The following is an 18,983-nucleotide window of genomic DNA, read 5'->3' as shown; positions in this document are numbered from 1 at the left end:
TTGTGGGGCACATTGAAAGACATATCTACCGGAACCATACCGCCACGCTCAAAGAGCTTCAGTCGGTGAGTTGTGTGGCATCTCAACCGATTTCTGTTGAGACACTACAGGATGTAATGGCAAATTTCATTGTTCGTTTGCGCAACCTCCGTACTGCGACTGGTAGGCATTTCGAAAAGATTGTGATGCAACTGCAAGACTGCTTGCAGAGCATGAGTTTAGTTATGCACGCTGATATTGTACGAGGTGCGCAGGCTACAGTGCCGTCTATATGTAGCATTTAGAACTATTTCGAAAGTTCTGATCTACATAATTCTTACAGCTTTAATCAAAAGGAACCAAAATTTGCACCATCATAAACAAAGAAGAAAACAAATTAAATACATCTGAATGTAAAATATTAAGAAAAATATTTGAACATCTAAGAGCAGCACTAATAAGGTCTGGATAATATTAGTTAATAATGGGCTCTGATATCTACACAAAACAGATAAGCTAGTCAGAATTAGAATTAAAGAACTACTTTTTCTGCGGCACGTCTTCAGAGACCAGGTATAGTGGAGCTTGAGTTGACTGCCGGAAGATCGCACGAATTCCGTTCTTAATATTAATGGTGATTTGGAAAATTTAGTCCCCCTACAAAAACCGGGAAATTATCCCTGAGGACAGAGCAAAGTGATTCACTGTGCTTCATCTTGCAGCGAAGAATCTACGTGGCTTGTTCAAAAATGGTTCAAATGGCTCTGAGCACTATGGGACTCAACTGCTGTGGTCATAAGTCCCCTAGAACTTAGAACTACTTAAACCTAACTAACCTAAGGACATCACACACATCCATGCCCGAGGCAGGACTCGAACCTGCGACCGTAGCGGTCATGCGGTTCCAGACTGTAGCGCCTTTAACCGCTCGGCCACTCCGGCCGGCTACGTGGCTTGTAATGCTACATAGTGGTAACAATAATAACTGTGAAGATCGCACAAGACTTAAAAATTCATCATTCTGCAGGCAAATTCAGAAGGCAGTTGTACTAAAGATCGCTTAATACTTCGTAGGATGCTCTGAGTGTTACAGTTCATTAAGTGATAAGTTGTTGTTTAAACCGTTATCATTACATAATTGTCATGTAAAAGTAAATGGTCCAGGCAGCAATAATAACAATAATAATAATAATAATAATAACAGTAATGGTCATAACAATAATAATAATAACAGCTCAATTAGGAAAACGATGAAGCTCATGTCAATTCGTCATGAAATGCAGCAATATTGTCCCAAAAATATCAAGTGGTCCCGAACGTCAGAGATTTAGACAGAGAGTGAAAGAAGAAAGCTATTCACTAGCACAATATATGAAAAAAAGCGAGAAAGGTAACACTTGGAAGCTGCTGAATTTACGACAAACCGTGTGTCAGCACCGGATAACAGGTGTGCTAATTCGGGCGCACAGCTGACGCAACAAAGTACTACACTGACAATTTGTGGGGATGATCGAAGGTAAAGTAGGTAAGAGAAAACATGATTGTCACGGAACAATGGAATCCTGAAAATGGGAAACATAAGGGCCAATTCTGCACCACAGTAGCAACCTGGAACACAATAAGCCGGACATCGTAACTGTGGAGAAAACGGAAAGTACGGATAGTTGATATTGCTATTACACACGATAGCTTATTCGATGTAAAACAGTTCCTAAAACTTACTGAAACTCCCTGCTAAATCCGAAGGACATGACAGGTAGTTGGAATTGTGCAAATAAGTCAAAATGATCGGCTGTCAGTTCCACTCGAACACGTATAAGTTTATTTATTTGACCAAACATTGCAGTACAAATTCTTGAACTTAGTAATCGGCTAATACACCACACTACCTAATGCCTTAAGGGAACAATCACTTTAATTAAAAAAACTAAAAGCCATTAACTCAAAATTCAGACGCCAAAGAGAATATTTAGAGGGCAAGAGGCCTCAAGATCTACAATTTGGCTGAAGGCACAAAATCTAACACTTGAAAAGCAACAACCTTAATTTAAAGACGGCTGAAGGCCCATGATTTAAGACTCAAGGTAACGTTAAATAAAAAAACACAAGGCAGAAGGCCTTATCTTCAATTAGGCTGAAGGACCCAAACAGTCCGATGCTCGAAAGACAAAGATCCTTAATTTAAAAACGGCTGAAGGCCCCATGACTTAAAACTCAAGGCAAAATAAATTTAAACAACAAAGCCTTGTCTTAAATTAGGCTGAAGGCCCCAAACAATCTAATGTTTGACAAGCAATGAACTTTAATTTTAAAACGGCTGAACGCCCGTGACTTAAAACACCATTAAAAACAATTCAATTTTTAATTCAAAACCATCGGCTATGAACCATAAAAATACACACAAAAGAAAATAAGAAAAGGCAGTGCAGCTAACGGCGCTCAGAAGTTGGCAGTCAGCAAAGATAATATGCCAGGGCTTATATCGATAAGCGCCGCTGCTCCCGCTCACGGGCAGGCAAGGCGGCAACTCAGTGACACCAGTAATGGAAATTAACATTACGAGGTGGTATTACAGTAAAAACAGGATGTCAAATGAGATATGGCACGAACACGACCCACGCACGACTCACTCACAACGTGCCTAGACCAGAAATTCTACCTTAAGTGGCTCTGTAACAAAGCACTAAATGATAGTCTCAGTTGTTCTCGATACAATGGGTGGAGGGGCACTTGGTCTCATTAGCGTTTGCCAACTACAAGAAGCTCCATCGGTGGGATCGGTGCGCACTGTCCGCCGATGTAACATTCTGGATTGGATTGGATTGTTTGGGGGAAGAGACCAAACAGTGAGGTCATCGGTCTCATCGGATTAGGGAAGGACGGAGAAGGAAGTCGGCCGTGCCCTTTCAAAGGAGCCATCCCGGCATTTGCCTGGAGCGATTTAGGGAAATCACGGAAAACCTAAATCAGGATGGCCGGACGCGGGATTGAACCGTCGTCCTCCCGAATGCGAGTCCAGTGTGCTAACCACTGCGCCACCTCGCTCAGTCCGCCGATGTAACACTCAGTGCTAGGCACTTGGGAAGTGTCTGTCTGAAGTTAAACTATAAAATCTGGAATAGTTATAGTTACATGGTAAATGAAGGTGCCTGATTTGTTCGAGTATTAACGCGGAGTGTATATCGTGTCGCAGTCGCAGTAATATAACACTGCGTAAGATCTTACTATCGTCTCACTTTTCTTTTTTTAATTCATTGGCTTTCAGTTCGTGCCCGAAAAACGACCTCATTGGTGGGATGTCAGTTATGACGATACGAACGTAAGGAAAACTCAACGCCCAGTCCGTGAACAGAGAAAATCTTCGACACGGCAGGGAACCGAACCCAGGAGCCTTTGTATACCAATCCGAGACAAACAGTCGTCTTTTATGACAAGAAGTAACAGATAAGGAGTTGGGCACAAAGCACCAATAGTAAAATGTTTACTGTGAAGCTGACGTGTTGCGGGAAGCCGTTCCAGGCACAACAGGCAGATGACACCTGCTGCTTCTCCGCACTATGAGATGTTCGATTTTCGAGGCAGAACGCTTCCTGAAGGGTCAAAATGAATAATTCTTCAACCAAGGTCTGATCCAGGTCATCCACAGTTGCGAAAAATGTATCGCAATGGTGTGATTATGTAGAGGAGGACAAGAGGATCAGCAAGTTTCATGATCGCAGCTTGATTTTCTGGAGGTGCTAACTGAAACTTTACATGTACCCCACGTACAACATTACGTTCTCCTTGGTACCAGATATCGACAAAGTTGGCCGTATATCTGAACACATTTTCTTAGATTAAGCTGTCTCTGTTTTTCCTTCTGTCTTCGCGTTTCGCGGGTGACACTGACAGGACGCCGCGCAAGCGAAGTTTCCGGGAGGTCCCTCCCCGTCGCTACGACAGCAGGCTCTGGTGCCGCAGCTGGCTGGAGAACACGACACGCAGCGTGTCCTCACGGCATCGCGTGCTGCGGAGCCGTCACACGACTATCTGCCCGCCGCAGCTGCTCAGACTGCCCAGTTCGACTCTCTGTCTGCCTTAATGGCTTTTCCGGACAGACGGGAGCGCTGTTCTCAAGGCGCCAACTTCCTCTACCTCGAACCACTGCTCTACTTCGACGAAGATTGTAGTCCGTCACAGTTAGCAACGAAGCAGCATACCACGGCTCGGCACGGGTGACTGACTGCATGGGGACGGTACAACCGCGTTCGTCTGAAATCAGAAATATGTCACGTGACGTTGAAACGTCCCCTTAGAAAAATTTATGAATTACTGTGCTGATAAACCCCCTTACGTTATTTGATTTTCAAACAGCTGAGCAAAACTGAACGCGCTCAGACGTTTCTCTCTTTACTTATTCCGATCATCAATAAACTGACACACAATATTTTTAGCGCAACGCAAACTGACTTTCAATAACTCCTACAAAAGAATGACCCTGACTAACAGTAACCTATACCTTTCATGAATGACTTACCTCACAAAAATCTTCGTTACTCGAACTACTGCAGTACAGCGAGCGCCAATACTGCCAGCTAAATAAAAGATTCTAACTACTGAAGGCACTAACTACGACAGGCATACTTAGCAAATGAAAGATTTTGACAGAGAACAAACAATGTATTTACCTTAATAGTGTTCAAAAAATGGTTCAAATGGCTCTGAGCACTATGGGACTTAACATCTGAGGTCATCGGTCCCCTAGAACTTAGAACTAGTTAAACCTAACTAACCTAAGGACATCACAAACATCCATGCCCGAGGCAGGATTTGAACCTGCGACAGTAGCGGTCGCGCGGTTCCAGACTGAAGCGCCTAGACGTAATAGCGTTCAAAAGTCATAAGATATATATCAGTTCATGACACCCAGTCTTACAATTTTACTGTCTCTGATGGACACACGTCCAGATCATCCGCTCTCAAAAATCCGCCATCTCTCTCCCCACATCCACCACTGCTGGCAGTTCACCTCCAATTGTGCAACGCTACATCCAACTGCCCAACACTACAATAGCAAAATTTCCAACAATGCAAAGCAGCCACAGACTGCACACAGTACAGTCAGTGATTTTCATACAGAGCGCTACGTGGCGTTACCAACATAAAAACATAAACAGCCTACTTACAACGTCACTCGCTCGTTAATTTGGAAACGCACAGTAGATTTACTTATTTCGTCTTTTTCTTGTTGTAGTTTGCGTGTTACGGAAGTCAGCCCCGGCTTTACGATATTTCCGAACCGGGGAAAAAACTTGATAGTGGCATCTACCCCCTCCACTCCCCCTCGAGCGTTTGAGATAGGACTTCAGATTTTTAAAATACTCTGCTTTTCAAAAATATGTTCATATTGAAGCATATGTTTGATATATAAAACATATATGTTCGAGGAAATGTAAGACATGTTATTTGCTCGTAAGTCTACCAAAGTGCAGTGCCACGCCTCTTCACACAGCATTCTTCTATCGCAAGTCTTTGTATTCCGCTCTGTGGAATTCAAAAGCGTATACTTTGTAATGGAAGCCTTCAAACGTGTATTCAGGATGGTGCAAATTAAAATGTCCTGTGGTGCCTCTCCTGCTTCCAGTCGCCCAGTTTGACAGCCTAACCCTCTTGAAAATGGTTCAAATGGCTCTAAGCACTATGGGACTTAACATCTGAGGTCATCAGTCCCTAAAACTTAGAACTACTTAAACCTAACTAATCTAAGGACATCACAAACATCCATGCCCGAAGCAGGATTCGAACCTGCGACCGTAGCGGTCGCGCGGTCCCTCTTGAAAAGAAGACTCACAATTAATACTGGGTGGGATTATTTGAGACCGGAGGAATAAGAACTCTTCAGAAAATTTGCTCTCTTTATTGCCTGTTAGCTAATAACTTTCCCTTTTGTGACCTGAATATAGGAAATAAGAAACCAGTAAAGACAAGAGACAAGCAAGACAGTAGACATTTCTTCAGTCCCTAGGTCCCAGCATTTTTTTGTCTCTAATCTTGCTACAGCGTTACGCGACGTGCTTTCCTTTCTGCGAAAGAATCTATTACCTCACCAGAGTTCGTCAAACATCTTGCTGCATGAAAATCAAAATGTTGTTGTCTAATACTGAAAAAGTTGTTAAAACGAATGGTATCCAAGACTGGCGTGATTTCTGTCAATGTCTCCTAGATAAAACCAAACAGGCCTTTCTAATATTGCAGCAATTGTAACACACGCCAAGTAAGCGAGACTGACGAGTGTGAGAATTATCACAAAATTAGTATAACAGCTCGTGCATCCAAGTTGCTGACAATAATAATATACAGAATAATGAAAAAGAAAATTGAGGTGTTAGATGAAGATCAGTCTGGCTTTAGAGAGGCAATTCTGACGTTTCGGTTGATAATGGAAGCAAGACTAAAAAATCAAGATACGTTCGTATTATTTGTCTACCTAGAAAAAGCGCGAGACAATGTAAAATGTTGTAAGGTGTTCGAAATTCTGAGAAAAATACGAGTTAGCTATAGGGACAGACGGGTAATATACAACATCTAGAAGAGCCAAGAGTGAATAATAAGAGTGGACAACGCGGACGACCAAGAACGAAGCGCTAGGATTAAAAAGGGTATAAGACAGGGATGTAGTATCTCACCCCCATTGCTCAAGCCGTGCATCGAAGAAGCAATTACGGAAATAAAAGAATGGTTCAGAAGTGGAATTAAAATTCAAGATGAAAGGATATCAATGATACAATTCGCTGATGACATTGCTATCCTCAGGGAAAGTGAAGAAGACTTACATTATCTGCTGAATGGAATGAACAATCTAATGAATACAGATTATCGATTTAGAATAAATGGAAGAAAGACCAAAGTAGTGAGAAGTAGCAGAAATGAGAACAGCGAGAAACTTAACATCAGGATTGGCGGTCACGAAGCAGATGAAGTTAAGGAATTCTGCTCCCTAGGCAGTGTAATGGGACGCGAAATTAAAGCGTCACCCATCCACAAGGTTGGCTCTGAGCACTATGGGACTCAACTGCTGTGGTCATAAGTCCCCTAGAACTTAGAACTACTTAAACCTAACTAACCTAAGGACAGCACACAACACCCAGCCATCACGAGGCAGAGAAAATCCCTGACCCCGCCGGGAATCGAACCCGGGAACCCGGGCGTGGGAAGCGAGAACGCTACCGTACGACCACGAGATGCGGGCCATCCACAAGGATTAGCTCAATTAAATATAAGTTTAATTTAGTGTTTTGTTTATGTATTTGTAATATTTTGTCATGTTTGTAAAATATTTAAAGTTTTGTATGTTTCATGTTTGGAGAGAGCAGCGCAACTCGCGGAAACAGCATCTTCACTGCCGGAACCAGAAAGAAAATTGCTGGCCACTAGACGTCGCGGGTCAACGGCCAACGAGCAGCAAATGATCCTGTGACCGGGTTGTTGCGTCGAACCTCCAACATTCAAATAAATAAAAATTTGTAATTTTCCATTGTAATGACGTCACAGAATGTTTAGTTCATGTTGTATTTTGTTCAGTTCTGCTTTGTCGAGTCTGATGTTCACATCTGTATGTAGCATATACGAAGACAATAAAACAGTGTATACTCTAAAGCTTAAATACGTGTTCGAGAATTATTTATGAAGAGTTATATTGAGGATGAATTATTACTGAATTTTTCCAAGATATTAATTTTCAGGAGACTTTGATTTAGATTTTTTGAATCTTAAAGGTTTTACAGTCTGATTTTAATATGGGAAAAATAAGATAACTTGCAAGAATATTATTTCCAAGAAGAAACAAACGACATCTAAATTTCAAAAGTCTGCGCAAACCAGTTGGACTGAGTGACGTAATTTTGCACATACGACTCAACTGAAGGTGTTTTAATTACAGTTTCCTTCAAGAATTTTTTATAGAGAACTTTAAAAGAATTTAAATAATTTTTTGAAGTGTTTTGTAAACGACGTAGGTGACGAAGTCTGCACATGGTCATATTTCAAACAAAAATCATTGAGTCATACGCGTCGTTACACTACAGCAACAAACTAACTGACCAATGACGGACGGGGCAAGGACATCAAAAGCAGACTAGCACCGGCAAAAAGGGCAATCCTGACCAAGAGAAGTTTACTATTATCAAACATAGGTCGTAAATTGAGGAAGTAATTTCTGAGAATATACGTTTGGAGCACAGTATTGTACGGTAGTGAAACATGGACTTTGGGAAACCGGAACAGAAGAGAATCGAAGTATTTGAGATGAGGTGCTACAGACGAATGTTGAAAATTAGGTGGACTGATAAGGTAAGGAATGTGGAGGTTCTGAGTAGAATAGGGGAGAAAAGGAGTATGTCGAAAACATTGATAAGGAGGAGGGACAGGCTGATAGGACTTCTGTTAAAACATCAGGGAATGTCTTCCACGGTACTAGAGGGAGCTGTAGAGGGCAAAAACTGTAGAGGAAGGCAGAGATTGGAATACATCCAACAAATAATTGAGGACGTAGGTTGCAAGTGCTTCTCTTGAGACGAGTAGGTTGGCGCAGGAGAGGAATTTGTGGTGGGGTTGCATCAAACCAATTAGAAGACTGATGACTCAAAAGGATAGGAATTTCGGCTTAGGAAAATGGAAAATGTATACTTCGCTATGGATTTCCTTCTTGTACTTTTCCGTTGTGATCTAATCCGCTCCCGTTATTTTCCATTCGAATGGCCCAACTTCGGTTACCTCAAGTACGTAGCGCACGGTTTATAAACAGCTAAGCCCTGTTGCTTTCTCGAACTACAGATACTTCCACAAATCAAACAATCTCCAGACTCTCACTACGTTGAGCACACAAACAGTCAATAGAGCAGTCGCTTCGCAAAAACCTTTGTTTACCGTTACCAGGCAGTCAACTGCATCAGCGTAAGCACAATACAGCAGTCAAAACACTTCTTGCTTCGCCGTGTTTTCAACTCTCAGCAGTTCACCTGTTTGTTTAACTCGGCTCCGTAGCTACTTATGGTCCTAACTAATAGCTTCTGTTTAGTAGGTAGTGGAGTGGTGTAGGCGATGGCGGGAGGGGGAGGGGTGGGGGCGGTAACGCAGAGCGCAGAACAATCTCTGCGACGTCAACTGAAACCTGCTACTTCTAGTAAATACCAACACTTGCACAAACACATACATCCGTTGCCTGTTTTCCACATACAGCGACTGTCATAAATATTCTCATATAGAACTGGTGACAATATGCTCTACGGTTTTATTCAGTGCGTAAACGAAAATATTAATTATAGCCGACACTTTCGTCCCGAGAGCCGAGAGAATCAGTCGGTGTATTGGTAATTACGGCAATTCTGATTTATTCTTCAGTCTCTGTTGCACATTTTTAATTGCACATGTTTCTATCTCTCTGGATCATTTCCAGGTCTAAGTAGTTGTTTCAAAAACCCGTCTTGTCTGTGTCAGAACCTCATATCAGAGTATTGTGAAATCAGAATACATTACTCGGATGTGAGGTCTGACACAGACAAGATGGGTTTTTGATGCAGTTGCTTAGATCTGACGATCATCCAGAGAGATCGAAATATGTCATGTAACTAAAAATGTGCAACTGCGACTGAGGGATAGATAGTAACTGTTTTTAAAATAATAATATTTTTCAAGAAATACAGCTTTTATCTTTTCACAGGTACGAGAGCTATTCGGAAGGTAGGGAACGATAGGTAACGAAATGGAAACCACAGTGAAAGTCAAAACTGTTTTATTTGCAACAGTTAGATACAACTCCCAGCTACTTCTCTCCATAGTCGCCGCTCCGACTTAGACGTTTGTCGTAGCGTTGTACCAACTTTCCATTACCTTCGTTATAGAAGGCAGCAGCCAGTGCTCTCCGCCAATTCCCTACGCTGGCCTACAGCTCGTTGTGTGTCCCAAAATGTTGTCTTCATAGCCAGCGGTTCATGTGAGCGGAGATGAAACTCAGAGGGAGACAATTACGGGTTGTATTGTTGGTAATCAAACATTTCCAATTGAAAACGATGCAGGAGCATTTTAATTGCCCCTGCAGAATGCGGCTTAGAATTGTCTTGAAGAAAAAAATGCACGACAGTTATGTAATGTTGGTTGCATAGCTTCAGGCGAAATTTCTCACCAGGCTCTCGTACATAGCGGGAGACACTATTGTTCTAGGTACCTTTATGTGCTCCCTGTGTGCTCACAAGAAAATAGAACGACGGAACGCGATCAGCGGACATACTACAGATGCTGCCCAACACTCCTGTGCACAGTTTCATCGGATTTTCATTGTGGTTTCCATTTCGCGACCGATCGTTTCTTACTTTCCGAGTAACTCTGGTGCATAAAATAATTTTTCGATACAGAAAGCAGTAAACGTTTCAAATGTCAAATGTTTGTGAAGTCCTAAGGGCCAAACTTCTGAGGTCATCAGTCCCTAGACTTACACACTACTTAAACTAACTTATGCTAACAACAACAACAACAACATCACACACACACACACACACACACACACACACACACACACACACACACACACACATATATGCCCAAGAACTCGAACGTGCGGCGGAAGCAGCCGCGCAGTCCATGACACGGCGACTCAAACCGCGCAACCACTCCGCGCGGCTAATAAACGTTTCAGTCGTTTCTAAATTTGAATGAATGCTGTTCGAACAATGTATATTATCCGGTAGAATTTCTACCGGTTCGTCATACGTCTTTTAAACGTTCAAACTCATGGTGGACAAAAATTCAGTCCATCGTTAGGCTGATAACGTAACTGGTCATTCAGTAGTATTTGAAGTTAATATTTAGAACTGACAGGTGGAAAGAAATCTCGGTTGGCTGCAGAGATGCAGGTATTCGTAAAATAAAGGCAACTCACAAATGAGCAACAGGACAATGGGCTTGCAAATACCAGAGAAGCTACACTCATTTAAAGAAAAGGTTAAATGATTTCAATGAACTTTCTTGTTAATTGTGTTTGCATTTTAGTGCGAGAAAAAGAGGATTTACGAAACGGCTACGAAATTTATTGTTAAATAATTCAGTTGGTGCTGACAACCTCAGCTGGTCCCTAAGCTGTGTGGACACAACGATAGAAAATTTTTCAGAACACCTGGGGCGAGATCGTCTTAGTATGGAACGCTTCACTCCAGAAGTTCAAAGCGAGTCTTCATGTGAGACACTTCACTGTTAGACCTAATGTGTGGCACTTGAATTACTGTTCAGAGGTCACTCAAGAATTGGCTTTCGAGTGCAATGACTGACGGTGGAAGTCACCGTTGCTAAAGCCAAGCCTGCGCACGCCTGCCTCCTGAACAATGCTACCTGCTAATTCCAATAGGCAGTCAAATGCATTGCTTACAGGGCGACAATCACCTAGTAACGATTTGCACTGGAAAACTGTAGTCACAACCTGCGTGCAAATGTTCCATTTGTCTCAAGGTTACAGAACTAAAAACAAAGGAAAAATGGCTGTCAGAGACTTTCATTAATACAAGAGAATATTATTGTTCTATTGTTTAAGTGGTAATGATGGTCATCTAATAAACCTCTTGCAACTGTGTTTCGAAAAGCGTAACCGAAATTAACTAGCCATAGCCAAGAGCAGAACATTTTATGTAAACAAAATCATTATAATGTACTCTATTTGCATTCCTGAAGCCTGTACTCATTATCCCTTTATTTACTGAAATAATTGCAAAAGTTATGCTCAAGTGCTATTATCTTCTAAATAAGAAATAGCATTAAAATTTAGTAATGTGGGGAAGTCTTAATTTGGCAAAATTCTATCTCTTGCCGTATACAATACTATAAAATATTTAGTCTATTGGTATGATTAAATTTGTATTTGTTACTCACTATAAAAACTGCTGGCTTATTAACGTAAAATTTCCTGTGGAACAAGAGGAATTCCTCCTAGCTGCTTCAGCTTCCTTTAAAATTTGATAAAAGATTTTGGCTGCAACATTATTCGCTCTATTGGTATGATTAAATTTGTAATTGTTTCTCACTATAAAAACTGCTGGCTTATTAACGTAAAATTTCCTGTGGAACAAGAGGAATTCCTCCTAGCTGCTTCAGCTTCCTTTAAAATTTGATAAAAGATTTTGGCTGCAACATTATTCGCTCTATTGGTATGATTAAATTTGTAATTGTTTCTCACTATAAAAACTGCTGGCTTATTAACGTAAAATTTCCTGTGGAACAAGAGGAATTCCTCCTAGCTGCTTCAGCTTCCTTTAAAATTTGATAAAAGATTTTGGCTGCAACATTATTCGCTCCTTTCTGAACTACAGAAATTTCAGTGAAAATAAAGATTCCTTTCTTTTAAAAAGAGCAAGTACAAGTGATGTGGAGCTGTAGTTTTAAAAGTTAACTCCTTAACGTTTGCCCACAAGAAAATGATGAGTGAGGATCGCGTATTATAATTATTACATATCCATCTTTCTTCATATGGGCGAAATCAACCCATACAATATTAGTGGAGGAAAATATGCAAACTACGTTAACTCACTGATTTGTTTCTCATCGAGGCTTGGAATGATGCAAAAAGCAAAACGGAATCAATTTTGTTACTGGAATTTTAGAACCTCCAGAACATGTGTTTCTCTTTCTTAATTTAATTTTTCATCGTATGTGTATGATCAAGGAACAGAAAGTGGTCTCTCAAGCAGTTGGTTTGGACAAGAAATGGGATAAACTGAAGTTCTGAATCCAGACAAATGACTTATTAAAACTGACGATGAAGCTATTGAAATCGTCCCCAAATATATCATCCTTGGCCATAAAATACATCCGCAGAAACCGGAGTGGCCGAGCGGTTAAAGGCGCTACAGTCTGGAACCGCACAACCGCTACGGTCGCAGGTTCGAATCCTGCCTCGGGCATGGATGTGTGTGATGTCCTTAGCTTAGTTAGGTTTAAGTAGTTCTAAGTTCTAGGAGACTTATGACCACAGCAGTTGAGTCTCATAGTGCTCAGAGCCATTTGAACCATCCGCAGAAAGCCAACGAAAAGGTAGGAATTTCACGAAAAATAGATTTGAGTTGGTCTTTGTTCAGAAAACTTTCAAACGCAAACCTAGGAAAAAGAGTCTACAATACCTTTGTCTTACCAGTAACAACACACTTTCCAAAAACATTGCTTCTGTGAAAATTGAGCTCTCGTGAAATGGATGCTGGCCGTTAGCCCCAAGGAGAAGATCAGGAATGAGGTCATCAAAAGAAGAACTCGTGAAACAGGTAGCTTGGGGATAGTTACCCGACTGAAATGGCAGTGAGCCGACCACCCAGCGAGGGAAGAATCCAACAAAAGGAGCAGTACTTCATTGGACACCTTGGTGGGACGGCTGAGAGAGCACAGAGAGACACTGCAAGACCCTAAAAGACAAGGCTCGATGTTACAAAGAGCACTGCTGTAACAAGATCGTATCTAAAGGTACACATCCGAGTGCAGTGGAAGAATATGGAAGAGATCTTCATTCAACAGTGGATGGGTTGTGGCTAAAGGCGGAGAAGATCATTGGTACCCAGGTTTTTGATGATTCCGCTTTACATATTAATTCTTGTCTATCTACTAAACTTATCGTTGGTGGTGCATTTTGCGTTCCAGAGAACTGTAAATGCTTTCCTGAGTTTGATTAAGGGAGACACCGTCAGCAGAAAACGTGAAAGCAATTCTTTTAAAAAGATTTCTCGTGTTACGTAGTCTATTGGAGTTAATTACAACATTTGCGACAACCTGGGAAACATCCAGTTCTCCACGTTTACCGTACATCAGCTTCGGATGGAAAGTGGGACTTCAGTTGATTAGTATATTAGAATTGATGGTAACACTTTCAGGCTGCGTCAAAATCTCTTTAGTCAAATGCGACTGTTTCTAGTGCCTGTCATCAGGACCCTCTATTGGCAAGTATTAGTCCTATAACCAACTTCCCATGACAAGCAATAAAAAGCAAACTCGGCGTCCGTGGACGAGTGAAGTGCCCGCTACACACATCACGCAACTACTCAACTGTAGTTAAGTGTTACCATTAATTCTCAAATACCTTGCACGTTGCGTGCAATCTGTAAAAATAATCTACTCAAAACACTGAATACAGAAAACAGGTGGTATTTAGGTTTCGGACTACAGCTAAATCACGACCTTAATGGGAAACCAACACCCAACAATGAATGAAGTGCAATAGTTCGGCTTCATACGCAGTGCTCATCATCACTGCAACAGGTGACCTAGAAATGAATAAACCAGTTTTTTTGGCAATTTTCCATTCACTGATAAGTTACGTACTGGTTATCCAAGTAAAAAGTATCCGTGATACATATTGTTTTCAGTGAAGAAATTATATCTGGTGTTAGTTCTACAATGTATTACACAAACTTCGCAAAAAATCCTGATATTTTGACTACTTCTTTGCAATACATACGTATGCAATAATACTGTCGTTACCAAGAAAGTGCATAGCCTGAAGTAATACTAGGACAAAGAATAGCCTCTAAAAAGACTTCAAGAGTGCACGTATGCATTAAACGACCTGCCAGAGTGTTTTCAATGCCTTTTGGTTAACGAGATTCTGTTTAAGACTGAAATTAGCGCTCTGTTTGTTTTTGTTACAGTGAAGATTATCTTCAGAGAAATTCTTAAAATTAAAGTTTTACGTCATTTTATTATTAAGTATCTGCAGTGCCCGGTGTTTAATACGTTTAATATTTGCCACAAGAAGTTATTGGCCCTGTGCTTTGTTGACACTCACAGCGAATGTAAGCCGTATGGAATACTGCCATTGCCTTAAATCGAAGGGCATATTTAAATCACGGAGTATCAACGGAATGTGAGGAATGAGTACTTATTCGTCTGCAAAATACCCCGTGGTGATGGTGGTCTCTATTACGTTCGGCAATACGTTCTTCACGAACAGCCTTGAATTTGTAACAACGACAGCTAATGAATAAATAAGAGTTTGCAATCATCTTCCTGTTAAATTCTCGAGCTATCACTCGTCCCATCATTTAGTGACCTCTACTTGTATGGTCTGCAAGACGGGTATTGCCGCTGTAATTTATGCTCGCTATAGGAATTACAGTCAGTTCACTACGATATATTTCGCATGTTGGGCATTTAATCTTTTATTAAATCTCTTCACAGTTTCGTCTGAATGTAGAAATTTGAAGAAAATCTGTCAAGTACTTTTCGAGATGTTTGATACACAGGATGGTCCATTGATAGTGACCGGGAAAAATATCTCACGAAATAAGCGCAAACGAAAAAACTACAAAGAACGAAACTTGTCTAGCTTGAAGGGGGGAAACCAGATGGCGCTTTGATGGCCCGCTAGATGGCGCTGCCATAGGTCAAACAGATATCAACAGCGGTTTTTTTTTATATATAGGAACTCCCGTTTTATTAAATATTCGTGGAATACGTAAAGAAATACGAACGTTTTAGTTGGAGCACTTTTTTCGCTTTGTGACAGATGGCGCTGTAATAGTCACAAACATATGGATCATAATTTTAGGCAACAGTTGGTAACAGGTAGGTTTTAAAATTAAAATACAGAACTTGGTACGTTTGTACATTTTATTTCGATTGTTCCAGTGTGATACATGTACCTTTGTGAACTTATCACTTCTGAGTACGCATGCTGTTACAGCGTGATTACCTGTAAATACCACATTAATGCAATAAATGATCAAAATTATGTCCGTCAACCGCAATGCATTTGGAAATACGTGTAACGACATTCCTCTCAACAGCGCGTAGTTCGCCTTCCGTAATGTTCGCACATGCATTGACAATGCACTGACGCATGTTGTCAGGTGTTTGTCGGTGGATCACGATAGCAAATATCCTTCAACTTTCCCCACAGAAAGAAATCCGGGGACGTCAGATCTGGTGAACGTGCGGGCCATGGTATGGTGCTTCAACGACCAATCCACCTGTCATGAAGTATCCTATTCAGTAACGCTTCAACCGCACGCGAGCTATGTGCCGGACCTCCATCACGTTAGAAGTACATCACCATTCTGTCATGCAGTGAAACATCTTTTAGTAACATCGGTAGAACATTACGTAGAAAGTCAGCATACGTTGCACCATTTAGATTGCCATTGATAAAATGGGGGCCAATTTTCCTTACTCCCATAATGCCGCTCCATACATTAACCGGCCAAGGTCGCTGACGTTCCACTTGTCGCAGCCATCGTGGATTTTCGGTTGTCCAATAGTGCATATTATGCCGGTTTACGTTGCCGCTGTTGGTGAATGACGCTTCGTCGCCAAATACAACGCGTGCAAAAAATCTGTCATCGTCCCGTAATTTCTCTTGTGCCCAGTGGCAGAACGGTACACGACGTTAAAAGTCGTCGCCATGCAATTCCTGGTGCATAGAAATATGGTACGGGTGCAATCGATGCTGATGTAGCATTCTCAACACCGACGTTTTTGAGATTCCCGATTCTAGCGCAATTTGTCTGCTACTTATGTGCGTATTGGCTGCGACAGCAGCTAAAACATCTACTTAGGCACCATCATGTGTTGTAGGTCGTGGTTGACGTTTCACATGTGGCTGAACACTTCGTGTTTCCTTAAATAACGTAACTATCCGGCGAACGGTCTTGACACTTGGATGATGTCGTCCAGGATACCGAGAAGCATACGTAGCACACGCCCGTTTTGCATTTTCATTACAATAGCCATACATCAACACGATATCGACCTTTTTCGCAAATGGTAAACGGACCATTTTAACACCGGTAATGTATCACGAAGCAAATATCGTCCGCACTGGCGGAATGTTAGGTGATACCACGTACTTATACGTTTGTGACTATTACAGCGCCATCTATCACAAAGAGAAAAAAGTGGTCGAACTAAAACATTCATATTTCTTTACGTACAACACTAATATGTAATAAAAATGGAGGTTCCTATTAAAAAAAAAAAAAACCAAGTTGATATCCGTTTGATCTATGGCAGTGCAATCTAGCGGGCCAACCATAGCGCTATCTGGTTTCCCCTTTCAAGCTAGACGAATTTCGTTCTTTGCAGTTTTTTCGTTTGATGCTTATTTCGTGAGATTTTTGGCCCGGTCACTATCAATTGACCACCCTGTATATGTATATAATAGCCTATATCCACCCAACTATTCATTTTGGGATGCAGAATTTTGAAGTAAATCGGTCAAAAACTTTCAGAGATCCTTTTATTTTAGATATAGTTTATTGCATACATATACACTCCTGGAAATGGAAAAAAGAACACATTGACACCGGTGTGTCAGACCCACCATACTTGCTCCGGACACTGCGAGAGGGCTGTACAAGCAATGATCACACGCACGGCACAGCGGACACACCAGGAACCGCGGTGTTGGCCGTCGAATGGCGCTAGCTGCGCAGCATTTGTGCACCGCCGCCGTCAGTGTCAGCCAGTTTGCCGTGGCATACGGAGCTCCATCGCAGTCTTTAACACTGGTAGCATGCCGCGACAGCGTGGACGTGAACCGTATGTGCAGTTGACGGACTTTGAGCGAGGACGTATAGTGGGCATGCGGGAGGCCGGGTGGACGTACCGCCGAATTGCTCAACACGTGGGGCGTGAGGTCTCCACAGTACATCGATGTTGTCGCCAGTGGTCGGCGGAAGGTGCACGTGTCCGTCGACCTGGAACCGGACCGCAGCGACGCACGGATGCACGCCAAGACCGTAGGATCCTACGCAGTGCCGTAGGGGACCGCACCGCCACTTCCCAGCAAATTAGGGACACTGTTGCTCCTGGGGTATCGGCGAGGACCATTCGCAACCGTCTCCATGAAGCTGGGCTACGGTCCCGCACACCGTTAGGCCGTCTTCCGCTCACGCCCCAACATCGTGCAGCCCGCCTCCAGTGGTGTCACGGCAGGCATGAATGGAGGGACGAATGGAGACGTGTCGTCTTCAGCGATGAGAGTCGCTTCTGCCTTGGTGCCAATGATGGTCGTATGCGTGTTTGGCGCCGTGCAGATGAGCGCCACAATCAGGACTGCATACGACCGAGGCACACAGGGCCAACACCCGGCATCATGGTGTGGGGAGCGATCTCCTACACTGGCCGTACACCACTGGTGATCGTCGAGGGGACACTGAATAGTGCACGGTACATCCAAACCGTCATCGAACCCATCGTTCTACCATTCCTAGACCGGCAAGGGAACTTGCTGTTCCAACAGGACAATGCACGTCCGCATATATCCCGTGCCACCCAACGTGCTCTAGAAGGTGTAAGTCAACTACCCTGGCCAGCAAGATCTCCGGATCTGTCCCCCATTGAGCATGTTTGGGACTGGATGAAGTGTCGTCTCACGCGGTCTGTACGTCCAGCACGAACGCTGGTCCAACTGAGGCGCCAGGTGGAAATGGCATGGCAAGCCGTTCCACAGGACTACATCCAGCATCTCTACGATCGTCTCCATGGGAGAATAGCAGCCTGCATTGCTACGAAAGGTGGATATACACTGTACTAGTGCCAACATTGTGCATGCTCTGTTGCCTGTGTCTATGTGCCTGTGGTTCTGTCAGTGTGATCATGTGATGTATCTGACCCCAGGAATGTGTCAAAGTTTCCCCTTCCTGGGACAATGAATTCACGGTGTTCTTATTTCAATTTCCAGGAGTGTATGTTTGAAGTAAGAATACGAAATCTGATGTAGAGAGCGATCTTCCTCTTCTCTTGAAGGTGAAGTGTGCAAAATTTCATCAAGATTGGATTGTTTGAATTACAAACAAATTGACAGACGAAATTGACAGACGCTCTTCTCACGGAAGGGGTTCACCCTAGAGAGGATATGGGCTGCAAATAGGGAAATCCATTGATATAAACGACTTTCACAAAGGGCAGATTATTGTTATGCAGAATCTGTGAATGAGTATCTCGAAAAGGGCGAAGCTGGTCGAATGTTCACTTGCTACTGTCATGAGCACCTATGGAAAGAGGTG

Source organism: Schistocerca serialis, chromosome 6, assembly GCF_023864345.2.
Source record: "Schistocerca serialis cubense isolate TAMUIC-IGC-003099 chromosome 6, iqSchSeri2.2, whole genome shotgun sequence".
NCBI classification, from domain to species: Eukaryota; Metazoa; Arthropoda; class Insecta; order Orthoptera; family Acrididae; genus Schistocerca; species Schistocerca serialis.
The sequence above is the reverse complement of the archived record's forward strand: the minus strand, read 5'-3'. Positions refer to the sequence as shown.